This window comes from Podarcis raffonei, chromosome 8 (genome assembly GCF_027172205.1).
Source record: "Podarcis raffonei isolate rPodRaf1 chromosome 8, rPodRaf1.pri, whole genome shotgun sequence".
NCBI classification, from domain to species: domain Eukaryota; kingdom Metazoa; phylum Chordata; class Lepidosauria; order Squamata; family Lacertidae; genus Podarcis; species Podarcis raffonei.
In genome coordinates, this window is record NC_070609.1 from 59,687,683 (window position 1) to 59,704,839 (window position 17,157).

General features: G+C 42.4%; 2 long non-coding RNA genes across 3 annotated transcripts; both read right to left on the reverse strand.

Moving 5' to 3' along the window:
- Positions 1 to 3,183: 3,183 nt before the first annotated feature.
- LOC128420405 (uncharacterized) lies at positions 3,184 to 8,126 on the reverse strand. Of its 2 annotated transcripts, XR_008332021.1 has the most exons (4): positions 7,693 to 8,126; positions 4,312 to 4,388; positions 3,670 to 3,795; positions 3,184 to 3,343 (listed from the first exon to the last, which is right to left on the reverse strand). It is a non-coding gene; the product is annotated as an uncharacterized LOC128420405 (long non-coding RNA). The 2 variants fall into 2 exon arrangements; XR_008332020.1 differs by lacking the exon at positions 4,312 to 4,388 and having other exon boundaries at positions 7,693 to 8,118.
- A 6,613-nt stretch (positions 8,127 to 14,739) lies between these two features.
- LOC128418958 (uncharacterized) lies at positions 14,740 to 15,280 on the reverse strand. The gene is made up of 2 exons (XR_008331792.1): positions 15,208 to 15,280; positions 14,740 to 14,981 (listed from the first exon to the last, which is right to left on the reverse strand). It is a non-coding gene; the product is annotated as an uncharacterized LOC128418958 (long non-coding RNA).
- Positions 15,281 to 17,157: the final 1,877 nt, after the last annotated feature.

Genomic DNA, 17,157 nt, shown 5'->3' on the forward strand with positions numbered 1-17,157 from the left:
ACAGTTAGGTAGCCGTGTTGGTCTGCCATAGTCAAAACAAAATTTTTTTTCCCTTCCAGTAGCACCTTAAAGACCAACTAAGTTAGTTCTTGGTATGAGCTTTCGTGTGCATGCACACTTCTTAAGATACCTGAAGATATTCTTCAGGTATCTGAAGAAGTGTGCATGCACACGAAAGCTCATACCAAGAACTAACTTAGTTGGTCTTTAAGGTGCTACTGGAAGGAAAAATTTTTTTGTTTTCACTAAAACTCCGTTACTCTTCCACCATCTTTGATTGTACCAACTGTTCTGCCCTCTGTAGCAATGCCTAAATGCTTTTTCTGCTTGACCCATACTTTCTAGGAACTAGTCTGAGCAGTTTTCCCCTTGCCTGGCTCCTTTTACCAAGGGAAACTTGCTCTTATATCGGAGCAAACATTAATCCAGAGAAAGCCCAAATTGCTGTTTGTTCCAGTTGAATGCTAAAGAGAATTTTCCCCCAGGGGAAAGCGATGGGCCAAGAGGAAGTGGGGATGAGCCCTAAGTTATGTTGTCCTTACGTCCTATTCCATTCATTTGAATGCAAAGGGAGAGCAATGCAAAGATGATCAATTGTGTATCATTTGCAGACTGAAAGCAGCAACAACAATGAATTCAGATGGATTTCTTCTCCGTACATGGGATGAATAAGTGAACACTGGCAATTTCCATTCCTGTTATCATCAGAACATTAGAAGAGCATGCAAGCAGGATTCAAGCACAAAAGTGCTCTTCCCCCTCCCCCTGTGGTTCCAGCAATGGGTATTCAGAAGCATTGCTGCTTCCAACCATGGAGACAGAACATAGTCATCATGGCAAGTAGCCATTGATAATCCTCTCCTCCATAAATCTGCCCCATCTTCTTTGAAAGGTATCTGGGCTGGTGGCCCTCACTGCCACCTGAGGGAATGAGTTCCATAGATTTAAGTACAGTCATACCTCGGGATGAATACGCTTCAGCTTAAATATTTTTGGGTTGCACTCCACAGCGACCTGGAAGTAATGGAGCACGTTATTTCCGGGTTTTGCCACTCGGGCATGCGCAGACGCTCAAAATGATGTCAAGCGCATGTGTGGAAGCAGTGAAATGCGACCTGCGCAGACGCATCTTACTTTTGCTTCAGGATGCAAATGGGGCTCTGGAACAGATCCCGTTCGCATCCCGAGGTACCACTGTATAAGCTGCATGAAGAAGTCCTTTCTTATCTGTCTCGAGTCTTTCAACATTCAGCTTCATTGGATATCCATGAGATCTAGCATTAGGTTTCCCACCCCCCTCTCTTCTCTATTTCATTGGAATTCTCAGACACCTGGAGCCTCCAGTGCCATTACCAAAACAAAAGCTCACTCTCACCTTACCTTGTCTTTGGATCCTGCCCAAGTGGGGATATTTAGACATCATTTCAGTTTCAGCTGAGGGCGAACACTTAAGGGGTTTAGCCAAGAACTTAACTGAAGATGTAGGTTTATAGGAGGATGGAAAATAGAACATAATATAGTTTTTATGGCAAGGTATTTCAGGCATAAGGGCAGCAAATGACAATGGGTGAAGGTCATTGCTCTTATTGTCATTGTCTTGAAGCTTGCGATTTGCCTCATGTGCAATTGTACAGAAACACTGGCCCTAGATCATCTAGCATTCATGGCTTCAGCTCAGAGCTAACTTGCCGACGACACACTGAAGTAGAGTTTACCTTTGGTATAGCCTCTTCCATGACCTTGCTGTAAGTTATCACCATAGTTCCGCTCACATTGCTGCTGTCTTTTGAAAAAGACCAGGGACTGTTCATCAAGTAGCTATTAAGGCAAATTTGTTTTCCTTTATTTGAACAGCTGCTATGTAATAAAATTCATTACACTTGGTTGAGTCTCTCTCCATATAGCTAAGTGCTGTGTTTAGAGACTTGCAATGCACACATGGGGCGGTGCGGGGGGAGTGTTAATACGCCTGCTTCCTGCACGCCAGGGACACACTCTGTCAGGAGCTGGTTGCAGGGCATCAGAAATACAGAGGCAATTAAATGGAGCGTTCATTTGCTATCTGGAAGGATCCTGTTTGGATTCCTGTTGCTAATACTACAGTGGTACCTTGGGTTAAGAACTTAATTCGTTCTGGAGGTCCGTTCTTAACCTGAAACTGTTCTTAACCTGAGGTACCACTTTAGCTAATGGGGCCTCCCACTGCCGCCGTGGTGCAATTTCTGTTCTCATCCTGAAGCAAAGTTCTTAACCTGAGGTACTATTTCTGGGTTAGCAGAGTCTGTAACCTGAAGCATCTGTAATCTGAAGCGTCTGTAACCTGAAGTGTCTGTAACCCAAGGTACCACTGTATATGCATTGTAAACACACACAAATACAGAAGTTGTTGCATCACATAGCTGGACTGAGTAGCTGCCCTGGGTGTCTGTAGGGCTAAAGAAGCCCAGTTCCAGAGTCAGTATGATCATTAATATACCCTTCTTGATGTTCTTTGGGTGCTTAGGAGAATAGAAGGGTGCTTATATAAAGTTCACTCTTTTTTGGTCAGCACTGCAGGGTAATTGAAGGGGGATGTGAATCCCTCATCTCAACAAGCCTGCACACACTGGTGGTCTTCAGTCAATGCTAAATGAGAAAGTGCCTGAGGTACTTTGCTGACTGGCTAGCCAGCAAAGAAACTGTGTTGGAGTGGATATGCAGTCAGCAACCATGCTGTTACTCATGGTTGACTAATAAAGTGTCTGCTTCCACTGCTGCCTCCCGCTGGATACAACTAAAGGAAGACATTCACCTCCTCTCTTGATCATCCCCACTGTGGTGACTGGCAATTTCTACTACCAAACCCTTACCTGGATGTAATGCTCCAACTGGTGAACACTCTACTTAGCTAACTTTGATTCCAACACAGAAGAAGAAGAAGAAGAAGAAGAAGAAGAAGAAGAAGAAGAAGAAACAGCTTCTAGCTTATGCTCTATTGCCTAGTAGATAGACAGGAAATCCTTCTTTCTCTTGGGATGGAGAGAAGAAAATCTGTATTTCCTACTATATTCTGGTCCATGGAACAAGCAAGAATGCTCAGGAAGAAAACAAGTGCCTTTGCTTAACCACACAGGAAAAGTCACGTAACTTCAATGGGAAGATGCAAAACCACAGAGGATATGAAAAAGCTAGGAACACCACAAATGAAAGGTGGAGTCTTAATGGTATCCCAAAACTTTATTATCATCTGGACAGCATACATCTAAATACCAATACTAGCTAAATACTAGACCTTGGGCCAAGCTCACCTCTGTTCTTCATTTGCCCATCTCTCAACACTGCATAAGCATTTGGACTGACATTCCTGAAGAGAGAAAAAAACATTTCTTTTACAGTGCTTGGGAGCAATATTTAATTTCTTGCCACTGGTAATGGAGTTGCAGTGTGAACAGATGATAGTTGTCTGAGATTGATCAGCTGGCTTGAACAGCATGTTGCTTTTGTTCCGCATTCATCTAAACTGTAAGGAAATCAATTGAAGGGACCTGTCCCAGATTCTGGATCAAGATATGAACCTCTCTCTAGAATTCTTTTTATTTCAAAAGAATGTCAGCAAGAGAGGTTTTATTGTTGACTTATAAAGCCCTAAACAACTCAGGATGAGGTTATCTGAAAGACTGCCATAGAGACCTGACTGTTTGTTGAGATCTCCAGATGAGGGCCTCCTGTATAGAGCACAGCCTGCTGAGAGCTATCGTCCGACAACTTGAGGGAGGGGCTTCTCCATGGTGGCACCCAGGTTGTATCTTCTCTTCTCTGAAACAAGGGAAGTGCCAATTCTGGTAAGTTTTTGGCAATTGCTAAATATTGACTCGGGCAACTGCTAGCCATTAATACCAAGCTTCAATAGTAATTGCATTCTTTACTGTGGCGATTGATGGATTTATTGTATTTTAAAGCACGGGTTTTACTGAGAATGTATCTGCTAACAGCAGAACAAAATCTGCTCACTCCATCAAGAGCCAAGGGGTAAAGGTAAGTCCTTACCTAGCACAGAAATGTCATCAGATGCCCTAGGTGGGCTCACAAAGAAGAGCATTCCATAGATGGGGAACCACAACTGAAAATACCCTGTCCCTTACAGTCCTGCGAGCCTCCATCAGAAGAAGGACTTGGACTTGGATGAAGATCTACGGGACCAGGTAGGTTCATATATTTGTCAAGATGTTCCAGAAGATATTGAGGACCTGTGCCATGATGAGCTTCATAGGTCAAAGTCAGCACTTTGAATTGGACTCCAAAGTGTACAGTAAGTTAAATAGCACTCCTTACCATTTAGAGATGCCATCCTCCATAAATCTATGAAGTCCAGGGTCTGAAATGACCTAACGGCACCTCTGATTGTGTTGCTGAAAGAAGCACAAAGCCATCCTTCTGCACTTCCAAGCTGATATTCTGAGGCCTGATTGCTGCACCCCTGCCCCATATTTCCCCCACTTCTCCAGCCATTGTGGGAAGGGCTTTTGCCAGTACATAGACCCGAATTGCCTGGCAAGTTTGGCCAGGGTGCCAATATCCCCAAAGCTAGCCTTGCAGCAGACAGATACAATAGAGTTAAAACATGACCTCTTCCCTCTTTCCTTGTTAGCAAGTGCTTATATTCCAAAATGAGATGCAATGTGAGAAGGAGAATGTATAATTTAACTACTTTTGCTATACTCCATCGCAAAGCAATTACATAAAGATTAATTAGCAAGCTCCCCAAACAGTAGTAAGCTGCAAAGTAGTTTAATTAAATACCATTATCTCTGGAATCAGCAAGTTAATAACACAGTTGCCAGTATAGTAAGAAACCACACGGCAACCAAACATGAAATAAGGCAACAGAGAAAGGACTTTGTCGTGCAATTATTTTGTTTTGTTAAGCCGTTGCATCTACGAGGACTGGTTAATTAACTTCTAGCGCTCTTCATCCAAATGCAGAGTGGGGAGGTGGGAGATCCCCTGAATTCCTCTAGCTCAATGTTTTGCAATGAGGGAAAGCCCTCATTGTACGGTAATTTTATTTTTTATAACATATATATTAAAGTGAATGGTTTCATTTTGGAGAAATGTTAGGTTAACTTGTTTTTAACAATTGATTTTGTCTGTAATTCTGCATTTTACAGAAATCACTTAAATGTTTTGATGATTAAGTGGTATATTTAACAAATCCCAGTGGTCGTGGCAGCAGCTGCTACTATCCTCACTGGTGGAGAAGTGACAAGCAAAATACAGGCGTCTCCCCACCACCACCACCTCCTCAATGAATGGAGCTATTAACAAATTTCTTGGTAATCAAGAAAACAGCATGGGAAGGAGTTAAAAATCCCCCTGCTGTTCTTCTGCCCAAGCCAACCCACTCCCTTCCAACTGTTTTTAAAACTATAAATGTCATGAGATCCCATCTCAGATCTCCTGGATCATGTATATTCTGGTCTCAAGTCCCAATCAAACCAATAAAACAAGTTGGTAATGAATAATTGAGCCAGGTTCAAGGTCCTTGTATTAATTGACAAACCCTGAACAACTTAGGTACCTCGCAGATCTCAACCCTTATATCTCAGTTTGACCACTGAGATCATCTGCAGAAGCACCACTGGTCATCCCAAAAGTTGGTGAGGCTCAACCAGAAACAGGGGCCTTTAGTGTCATCTGGAATGAGCTGCCAATAGAGATTTCAGCAGGCACCTCCCTTCTCAACTTTTAAACGTCAGCTGAAAACTTTTTTATTCCATCAGGCTTACTCAGGCAATTAAAGGTACATCCTTCCAAAACAGTTAGCTGGTTTCTGATTTTACCTTTTAAATGTGGCTTTTATTGTATTGTTTTATGTATGGAAATTTAATAAATTTTAATACGTGGAGTTTTTCGTTATTATGGTATGTCTTTTCGTGTTATTATACAGTGGTACCTTGGGTTAAGAACTTAATTCGTTTGGAGGTCTGTTCTTAACCTGAAACTGTTCTTAAACTGAGGTACCACTTTGGCTAAAGGAGCCTCCTGCTGCTGCCGCCGCACGATTTCTGTTCTTATCCTGAAGCAAAGTTCTTAACCTGAGGTACTATTTCTGGGTTAGCGGAGTCTGTAACCTGAAGTGTCTGTAACCTGAGGTACCACTGTATTGTAAACCGCCCTGTGATCTTCAGATGAAGGGCAGCATAGAAATTTAATTAAGAACAATAATACCATTGATGTAAACAGCTTTGATACTTTTCAAAAATGAAATAGTGGTATTTAATCCCCCCCAAACTAAATAGTACCCTGAGCCCCATCACTGCCAATGGGGTATAATTATTCTTGGTTTGGGATCTGGACCCAAATGCATAAAGCAAAGTGATATCTTGAAGATTGCAACCTCTCACTGCATCTCCTACAAGACCTGGAAATGACTAAACTGGTAGTCAGAATTATAAATATCAGTACTATGAGAATTATAAATATCATGAGTATGATATACTCATAATTTTACTCACTCAATAACAGATTCATATGGCAATTTAATAACATGTTGTTGTTGTTTAGTTGTTTAGTCGTGTCCGACTCTTCGTGACCCCATGGGCCAGAGCATGCCAGGCACTCCTGTCTTCCACTGCCTCATGCAGTTTGGTCAAACTCATGCTGGTAGCTTCAAGAACATTGTCCAACCATCTCGTCCTCTGTTGTTTCCTTCTCCTTGTGCCCTCCATCTTTCCCAATATCAGGGTCTTTTCCAGGGAGTCTTTTCTTCTCATGAGGTGGCCAAAGTATTGGAGCCTCAGCTTCAGGATCTGTCCTTCCAGTGTGCACTCAGGGCTGATTTGCTTAAGAACATACCCTCCCACATTTCACAGCAGTTCTGTGAACACTCTTGCTTTTGCTGCCTTTTTTTTCTGAAAAAAGCCTGTCACACCCTGATTTCAAAGCAAAGCAAATATTTCTTTCTTTCTTACGGTTAGGAAACAAAGCACATTGGTCTTGTAATATGTTACGCTGCTCCCATGTTCAAAGTGAGTCTCAGCAGCCACAGTTTGGGAAATGATTTAGCATGCTACTTGGGGTGTACGTAGCAATTGGCTACTCAGTGGCTAAAAGTGCCTTTTACCAGCTGCGACTGGTGCAACAGCCAGTGCTTTTCTTCTAGGGGTTCGCATACCCCTAAACATTTTGTGAATCTAAGTTTGGCCTCATTGAGGGACAGTATTTCAATATGAGTAGGAAAATGAGAGTACCCCCTAAACATTTTTTTTAGAAAAACAGCAGTGACAACAGCTATGACCATTTCTGGACCGGGAGAGAGCTGGCTGGGCCACCGTAGTTTATGCATTGGTTGCTTTGAGACTAGATTACTGCAATGTGGGGCTTCCTTTGCACTTAATCTGGAAGTTGAAGTTAGTGCCGAATGCTCAGCATGATTACTGATGTGGGAGAAAATTCCCTTAAGGGTTCAAGTACAGAGGCTCACACATTGAATTCCCAAGGAGTCAGTAATGCATTACCAGTCAGAGTCCAAAGAATCTGAAAGAGCATTTCCAGTACGACACATACTATATAGAGTAAATATACATTATCTTAGCTGTTCATCTTTTACCCAACCACCTCCAGTACTTCATTATCTCTCATCCAACCACAATCCTTGAAGTACAACTTACTCATCCCTTTTTTTTACTATACACATCAAACCCCTCCTTGTACCTTAACTCAAGTTGTTTTCCTCTTCAACATTTAGCCATTAAGTTCCTCTTTAACTGGTTCTTGCCAGTTTTGTGGTCAGGCCACCTATTTTCACATCACTGACCCTGTCAACATATGGCACCTGTGCTCAGAGATCTGCACTGCTTTCTACTGGGCCAATAGATAGTGCGCAATAAAAATAAACTCACTACATAGGGGCTGATTTTAATTCTGTTTTCTTTCAAAGTTCTGATTGTATATGTCATAAAGGCTCTTGCCTGAGTGGTGTGTGAGAGAGCTGCCAGCCATTGTTTATAAAGTTGGTTGCTAGGGAGAGAAAATAGGTCTGTTGCTAATTTGTTAGACTGTTGACTGACTTTCAAACACCCTGGCCAAGAACTCTAATCTTCAGTCTCTGTGAAGGTATAATCCCACTGTGTTGAGCAAAAGTTTCCTCTTCCCCCTGAGGAAATGAATATATAAATTTAATCAGAATAACTCAGGGAGGCAAAACAGGTGGAAAGGCCGATCAAGAGGCTGTTCTTCTTCATATATTGCTTAGGGACAAATATTAGGGCAAATATTCTGACAATCGAGAGCACAGCATTTGCTAGCTATGAAGGTAAAGACCTAAATTATTAATTTGATCCCAAAATTGTCACAAGAATGATTTACAGGGACATTGCACTGGGATATTTTAAAATAAAGGTTGATGGGAGCCAACTTATCGATTGCTGGAAGGAGCAGCACCTTACTTTAGATGAAAGGGTTTCTATCATTAAAACTCCGGAAATATCTGCTATTAATAATCCCTGAATAACCGCATTTGTTGTTAGATTCCCACAATCCATTCGAAACCCTATGAACTGTAATACCTTCATAGTCTCAGATGGATCCATTAAAAATTATTGCCCAGGATTGTGGTGACTGAGCACATAGTTTTCCCCCTACCAGCACATGTCCTTTAGGGTGAATAGGCATAAGTGGTTTTGAGATGGGAGACACTTACCTGTTTGCCTGGGGGTAAAAAAAAACATTCAGGTGATTGTGTGCACATACTTGCATGTGCTAGCATCAGAGCTGTGCTTTGCAGGGGGTGGTAGCTCAGTGGAAGGGTGCTCCATTCCTTCCAAATATTATGTACGGACCACGCTACAAATAAAGTGCTTGCAGATTACTTCAGTCCAATTTAGAGTTTCTGGTTAGAGAACAAGCACTTAGGCACTGAATTCAGGCCTGCTGAGCAAAACCGTTACACAGAGAGTATTTCAAATGCCCCTAAGGAATACATTCAAAAGCTTTGTAAGGTACATCAGTATTATTATCACAGTGTTGCATATGGCGGCTTGCTTCAAACAACCTAGTTAGTGGGCCAAATTCTGATCTTGCCACAAGTCTGACAGATGGGTAGGGCATACAGAGCGGCAAGCACTGAGCTATGCAAGCTTTGATAATCAGCCAATTGTTGGCACTGGCAAATTGCAATCAACTGGTCGATGGTATTTGCAAACATGCTTTGGCGCAACCACATCGTCACCTGTCTAACACCTGATGTCATATATAACACCAGGTGTTATGAGTATGTTCAGGTGTAGCAATGCTATCTGGCATCTGTAGGAAGCTGTCTGAGTCCCAGCATCCAAGAGGGGGCCATCAGTGCCACCGTCTACATCATGTAGCTTGGTCTGGAAAACTGTATTTCCCATTTTCCCATAATGCCCTGGAGCACCTGACGTAGCACTCTATGGAGCACCATGGGGAATTTCAAATGTTGACTTCTGAGCAAGGTGAGTCCCACATCAGGGGGACACTGATGGGAGCCCAACAGATAGCACTTTATAGAGAGCCCTCATAGTCCTGGAAGCAGCCCTGAGTATGTTTAACCATGGACTGTGCCAAACTTAGCATTCATTTTTGTCAACAATGCTACAACAGCCAGTACACTTAAAGGTTTAATGGAAGGTTACCATAACTGAGAGACTTGTTTTGGATTGTTTCCAGGTCCTGTCTGCACTATACATTTTAAAGCAGTATCATACCACTTTGAACTGTCATGGCTTCTTCCTCCAGAGATTCCTGGGCACTATAGTTTGTTACGGGCACTGATTTCCACAGCTCCCCAAGAAGAGGGGTTGAAATTTAGGCCGCTTTGACCTAAGTAAATAATCTCCATTAATTGCAATGGGCTTACTCTGCATATGTCTAATACTGGATACAACCCTTTATAAATAGCCTTATGATATCCTTTCGAATAAGTTGAATTGACAGTTTGATCATTATTAGCGGAAGCAAAGCTGCCTTGCAGTAATTTCAGCAAGGTTTCTCCACAAAGAGAAACAAGCTCATAGATTCTTCATATATCTGGAGGTGATTAATCAACACACTTGCCTTTTTGCCTCTTTCGTGGAGGAGATAATAATGGCAGAAAGTGGAGTCTGGTTTTAGTAAACCACTCCTGGCAATCATTTTAAGCAAAGACTCTCACAGGCCCAACAGTCAATTTAAGCCTAATGAAAATATATTATTTCTTTCTAACGAAGTCAGAGAAGTACCCTAAAAGGAGGGGTACTTGTGAAGCGGAAGGCAGGCGGAGGGGGGAACGACAATGGGTGGACTCAGTTTATCAGCACCTTAAATACTACTAACTTTTGGAATGTTTCATTTCAGTTTGACACATTGATTTCCACATTTCTTAAAGATGATATGCAATGGATACTAGTCATGATAGCTATGTTCTACCTCCATTGTTGGAGGCAGTAATGCCTCTGAATAGTAGATGTAGCCTGCTTGCAAGCTTCCCAGAGGCAACTGATTGGCCACTGTGAGAACTGGATGCTGGACTAGATGGGCCATTGGCCAGATTCAGCAGGGTTTTGTTATGGAAAGGACATGGCTCATGGAAATAAGATACATCTGTCAGGGGAACTTGTGGTTTCTGTAGGTTCTCTGTCTCTGTCTCCACCCTTCACAGCTCTGCCATGTGCTAAGAAGTAGCATATGATACAGTTGTTGCAATAGTTCTTTCTCATGGAGGATGCAAACTGGAGGGATCCTTTCACATGCCTCCTGGTTCTGTGCCACTTGCCAAAGAAAGGAAACCCATTTGAATCAGGCAGATCCACTGCTAATGTAGCAGCTATGCCAGGGTTTTGGCTAATTAAACAATCCTAAGGCCTTTTAAATTGTTTATGTGTGTGGGAGAGGGTTTTTGTTTTTGTTTGTTACTATGTTGTGCATTTTTGTGAATTTATATTGTAGGGTTGCCATATTTCAAAAGGTAAAAACCAGGATACCCCCAAAATTGTTGAGCCTTTTTTTTTTTTTACAAAAACGCCAGAAAAACACAATTTTGTCTGAGATCCAGGACAAAGTGCTGCCTTTTGGAAACACCCCCCCCCCCCGGACATCATTTCCGCCTTTTAAACCCCGGATGTATGGCAGCCCTATTATATTGCAAACTGCCCTGTGATTATCAGATGAAGGGCAGTAAAGAAATATATATATATTATTACATTCTTGTGCTCTTACAATATGACATATTAGCATCATACTCAAGCCAACCCAATATGTAGACCAAAAATAAGTAGGCGTTCAGGGTATTTTTACGATCACTGTCCTTCCTTGTATTCTATGCTTTTGTTAGAATGTCAGGAATAGTGGTATAGTGGTAAATTGAGACAGCTCCCTCCTCCATGAATTTGTCTAATACTCTTTTAAAGTCATCTATGCTGGCAACCATCACTATCTCCTGTGAGAGCAAGTTCTATAATATAACTATGCACTGTGTGAAGAAGGACTTTCTTTTATCTGTCCCGAGTCTTCCAACATTCAGCTTCAATGAGTTCTAGTGTTAGGAGAAAGGGAGAGAAATTTTCCTCTGCTGCCAGTTGCTGAGCTAGACAGACTAATTCCCTGGCTCTGTGTAGGTTCCTATGCCATTGTTAGCTTGCTCTATGCTAATCTGTCACAAACACAGAAGCCCAAATATCATCTCATTCACTTGTTAGTGTAAAGGGAACCCACCAGTTGCCCTGACGCTCCAGGAAATGACATCATTGCTCTTGCACTGAAAGAGGTCCTAGAGCTCTGCTCTCCACTATTTCCCTTCCATCACACCACTGGTCAGGACCTCTGCTATGAACACCAGCCTGGTCTTTGGCTCAGACTAAGAGGTGCCAACCAGAACTGTCAGATCATGGAGGATGGAGACAGAAATTCTTGAGACTGACCCAGTCCCTGCAATATGACGAGGCCTCAGCCAGAGAGCCCAGGCCCATCATATTGTGGTCTCTGGATCCGTAAACCATGAACCACTGTGGAACCAGACAGGAAAGAGTTCTTTCAAAGATGCTCTCAGTGCAGGATGGAAAAGTTTAAATATAAGAGCAAATTTAACATATGACAAGGCTTCCCCTCATGCAAGGCGAAAGGATCAAAAGGATCCGAAGATGAGTTTTCTATTTCTTTCCAAGAGGCTCCCATGCTCTCAATTATATTTTTAAGTTCCAGAGAGAAGCCCTTGGCTCCTACAGTTTTGAATAAATTGTACCCACAAAAGCAACTTCCCTCCTCAGGAATGTGGAAATAAAGATTTATAATAATCAGCGCAGTCAGTAATCAGGGCATATTTTAATGTCTTTCTGAGATATGATGGTCCACAAAAGAGTAATATTCCACACATGGCAAAGTGATTTGCTAATGGTCATCAGATCATTTGGAGAGAGATTGAGAGCAGGGGGAATGCAACTCTGGATGAATACATAAGTGAAGATTTGGGGCTGGAGTAAGACGTTTTGACACCAATATGAAACCTCTACAAATGACCTCCCTTTTGACTTTTACTAGGGATCTCATCTAAATTAATTAACATTAACCTCAGTGTTGTGTGAAGAAAGTTGGAATGAATGATTCAATTCCTCTACCTTGCAAGCAAATATGCTCCCCATTTTATTTCAGGTGTGTTTTCACCTACCCACCCAGCTTGGGGAGACTGCCCCTAAACCTGCCCCTGTCTACATTCAAATATTAATATGTCACTTTGGTGTTAATGCTTCTGAATACCAGTTGCTGGAAACCATAGGAGGGGAGAGTGCTCTTGTGTTCAAATCCTGTGTTTCTGACTGGTCCTTATGGGAATAGGATGCTGGACTAGATGGGCCCCCTTTGGCCTTATCTAACTGGCTTTGCTTATGTTCCTATGTTCTTAAGCCTGCTAGCAAGAGGGAGGAACTCCTTGCAATTTCAGACCAACCAGAACTTCATCTGTAGATCAGAAAGTGGGTGATCCGCTGAGCCAGAAAGCTTGTGAATCACCAAGCAATCTTCTAGAACCTCTGGCTACATTCTTCTTGGTTACCAGATGACTTCCCCAGCTTCCGAGAACCTTCATCCTTGAACATGGGACTCAATAGAAGTTTGAGGGTGGTTCAGGCAGGTAGTGGTTCAGGCATCAATTGGGATGGAGCTAACATTTCAGGACCTTGGATAGTTCCAAGCAGAACACTTGCTCCAACAATAACATATTTGGAGACATTTTGGGGCACAGGATCTTAATCAACTGAAGGAGAATGGAGCCCTGCCTGACCAATCCAGCAATTCTATGATTCTGTGAATACAAATATCACTGCATGCACACAAACCTCTCTTCACACCTCATCTTCTGTGCATGGTGGAAGGGTGTGTGTGTGTGTGTGTGTAGATTCCTATACCCTTAGAGCAATTGGGTCATGAAGTGCCACTGACTCAGTCCCCGGAAAATTAAAGAGAAGGAGAGACAAGCAAGGAAGCAAAATGCCTGCTTTCTCAGCTGCTGAAGGAGTTAAACAAGCTGCAATGTGAACAATAGGCTGCTCTGTGACTTTCTCTTAAGAAGCGCAAAGGTAATGCCATCTGACAGGTGCTGTATAACGCCAGACCTTTAAAAGGCAGATCACTCTTTTCTCATTCACTTTGGCCTCTGCTAGGAGCCAGCTATCCAATCACACATCACTGTCAGCCATCTAGATGGGAAAAGGAGAGGAGGGGGTTCTTACACCCAGATAGTGCAATTGTTAGTGAGGTGTGTAGGGATGTGGGAGGGGTGATTGTGCGATTTGGTGGTTTGTTTGCTTATTCATATAATAGTACCAACAATGTACATACATGTACATGTATCTATCCAGTGTTACACAGGGGAAAGCAACAGTTCCTGGATCAGAAGAACCTGCAGATTTAATGCTGACAGTATGGTGAGTCAGCAGCTTAAAAGGAAATAATAGAGGGGAAAGGCTAACAAGCAACAGAGAGAGGGGAAGAATGGAAGAGTCAATGGAAGGGACAAAGGATAAATGGGAACAAACCCTGTTTCATATGCTTTCACTTTGTTTCAGTTAGTGATAATGGAGAATGAGTTTGTATGATTCAAAAAGGCCACAGGGTGGTTGATAGCTTAGACCACATCCACACTATACATTTAAAGCACTATGATACCACTTTGAGCAGTCATGGCTTCTTCCAAAGAATCATGGGAAGTGTAGTTTGTTGAGGGTTGTTAGGAGGTCCCTGTTCCTCTCACCGAGCAACAATTCCCAGATTGCTAAACCACTCTGGCAAAAGAGCAGATTTATTCAAATTAAAATAACTGTTCGTAAGCACAATAACTCCCTCTGGGGAAAACAAATAATGACTTCATGATTGCATTTAGCACAAGAGGAAGGAAATGCCAAAAATGAGCAAAGCAGTTGGACACTGGTCTAATTTTTTTGACTAGCATTTTCTCTTCCTCTCCATTGCAGGCACTGTAACAACCAGAAGGCTATATGCACATTGACCATAGTATGTGCCATAATTTACAAGGTTCAGATCTAATTCTCGAACTATGCCTGGAGATTATATATGTGATGGTGGACTTATAGATGTTGGAGACTCTGGGTGCAAATCCACTACTCGGCCATAAAACATACTGTTCCCATAAGCCCAACCTAACCTCACAAGTTTTGAAGGTAAATGAAATGAGACATGAATATTGTCCGCTCTTATGATCCCCAATGCACTAAAATGTAGGTACTTCATAGAAATGGTACATAACTATGATGTTTCTGCATCTGCTATGGTTTCCAAAAGAGAATTCTCAAAACAGTCATTGAATTACAGCTCCCAAGATGTCTTGTGGGAAAGCCATGAGAGTAGTCCATAGGGTAGCCAACTTCCCCAACTTTTGCTTCCTAAATATTGTTGGGCTGCCTCTCCCATCACCCATCCTGATTGTAGTCCAAGACATTACTGATGGCTCAGTGTTGGAGAAGTTTAGGGTAGGCAGACAAAGTGTTGAACTGGAGGACAAAGGAAACACATATGTGAACACAGTCATTCCATCTCCCCTATTTATCCAAGAAGCCTAATGAGGTGTATGAGGTAGCTTAGGCTGAGAGACAGTGACTGGCCCAAGGTCACCCAGGGAGCCTTATTGCCAAGTGCAGATTTGAACCCTGGTCTCCCAGGTCCTAATCTTGACACTTTAACCACTACACAATAGTACACTGCTCCATATATACACACATTTTTTCACTGAAAGGTTTCAAGAGAGCTTAAATGTCATCCAGACAATTTCCCACTGTGTGGGTAAGGCAGCGCTGTTACTTTCAAGAGAGATAAAACTGCCATCCCTTGCTTTATGATGTCATCTCAATAGCTTCATGATTATGATGTCATATTGAAAGCAATCCTAGATGAAATTAAAGAGAAGACCCCTCACGTGAGGTCAGGACTATGAAAACGACAGGCACCGAGAGCAAAGAATAATGCTAGGAGGTCCTTCTAGCTGTCTGCACTTCCCAGCACATCTCAGCACAGAATGGTTATTGCCGCTGTTCTCATTCACATGTATATCTCTGCAAGCTATTTACTTAATCAATGGGTTACTCCCCCCACCCCCTGCTCCCTTGAGGTCTGCTTTCTGTTGAATAAAGATAAAGCCTTCTCTAAATTACCAAACTGTCAAGAAATGCACTCGTTTGGAGAGAGGGAGAGAGGGAGAGAGATGAAGAGCAAAGCTAAGCATCAGGTACCATGGGAATTATAAAATGGTTAGCAGCATCTCAGGTTGCAATCCTACCACGGTTGTTATTATCTTTCTAGGTGCATTCAGTTGATTGAAAGTGTTTTAATTTTGAAAAATACATTTAGGGGGTGATTCACCCGGCAGGATGAAGGACTGTAGTGTAAACTGAGTATCAGTTGCTGGAAGTCACATGACCGGGGGGAGGGGAGGGGGTGTGCTCTTGTGCTCAGATCCTGCTTGCCACTGTAGTACAGGATACTGGGCTACATGCGCCTGCTCCAGTAGGCTATTCTTATGTTGTTATGAGGGTTGTCTACAGCTGCATCCTTCTCAGAGCAGACACATCAAAATTGATAGATCTAAGTTATTCCTATCCAGACCCTTTAACTATCTTTGGCCTTTTTGAATGGGTGGAATGTTTTGATGTACTTGTGTCTTCTGCTTAAATTGTTGTAAGTCATTTTGTGTTTCCATGGCAAAAAGGCAACTAATAAATGTAATTAGTTTATTTATTTAGCTGTGATTCCTGAATTGCAGAGGGTGGGACTAGATGACCCTTGGGATCCCTTCCAACTCTACAATTCTAAGATTCTGTGAAATAATAATAATAATAATAGGCTCAAGCAACAATGAGCTATGTTTGTACCTTGGAGCATTTGCATTGTGGAATCTGGCCTTTCCTCTTCCCTACCAGCAGCTATGAATAATGTTCCATTTAACATTGGGATAGCAGAGATCAGTATTGTTTCCATCAATTTTGTGAGGAGGGAAATCTCACTGCTGTCAAAAAGGTGAAGAGTATGAGGCATATAGGAATCCTCTGCAGCAATTAACAGCATTTTTATAAATGTCATCAAAGCCCCTACAAATTGAGTCTGAACAGGAGCTCATCAGGTGCTGCTAACCAGGTAAGTAGCTCCTCTTGCAATGACAAGGAAAGGCAGGTAGGTAGGTAGGTAGAAAAAGGAAGGAAGGAAGCTACTCTTGCTCAAAGTGAAGGGGACATTTGGTGCCAGATTTACTCATCTTACCCTTCCTTCCAATTTGTATCTAGCTCCATCCTGAGGATGTGAGTAGCTTATGCAAATACATAAGATATTTCTTTTCTTTTTTTGAAAAAAAAGAAGGGTGGGAGAAGCCCCCCAGGAATTAATTTATCCTCTTGATATCTCACCAACCTCTCCAAAACTGACATTGCCCTGAGGTGGCGACTCTAAGAAAATGTTTTGCAGTGGCTCGGAGTGCTGTTTCGCATGCCTGTGAACATGCATGTCCAGCAGCCTTTATTCCCCAGGTCAGTAATTTTTTTGTGAGATTGCCCTTCTCCGCACTTCTGCTGCTGCACAGCAACTGGCCACATGATGGTTATGTTCTGCCGCCACAGTTGGAGGCAGCAATGCTTCTGAATACCAGTTACTGGAAACCCCAGGAGGGGAGAGGGCTCTTAG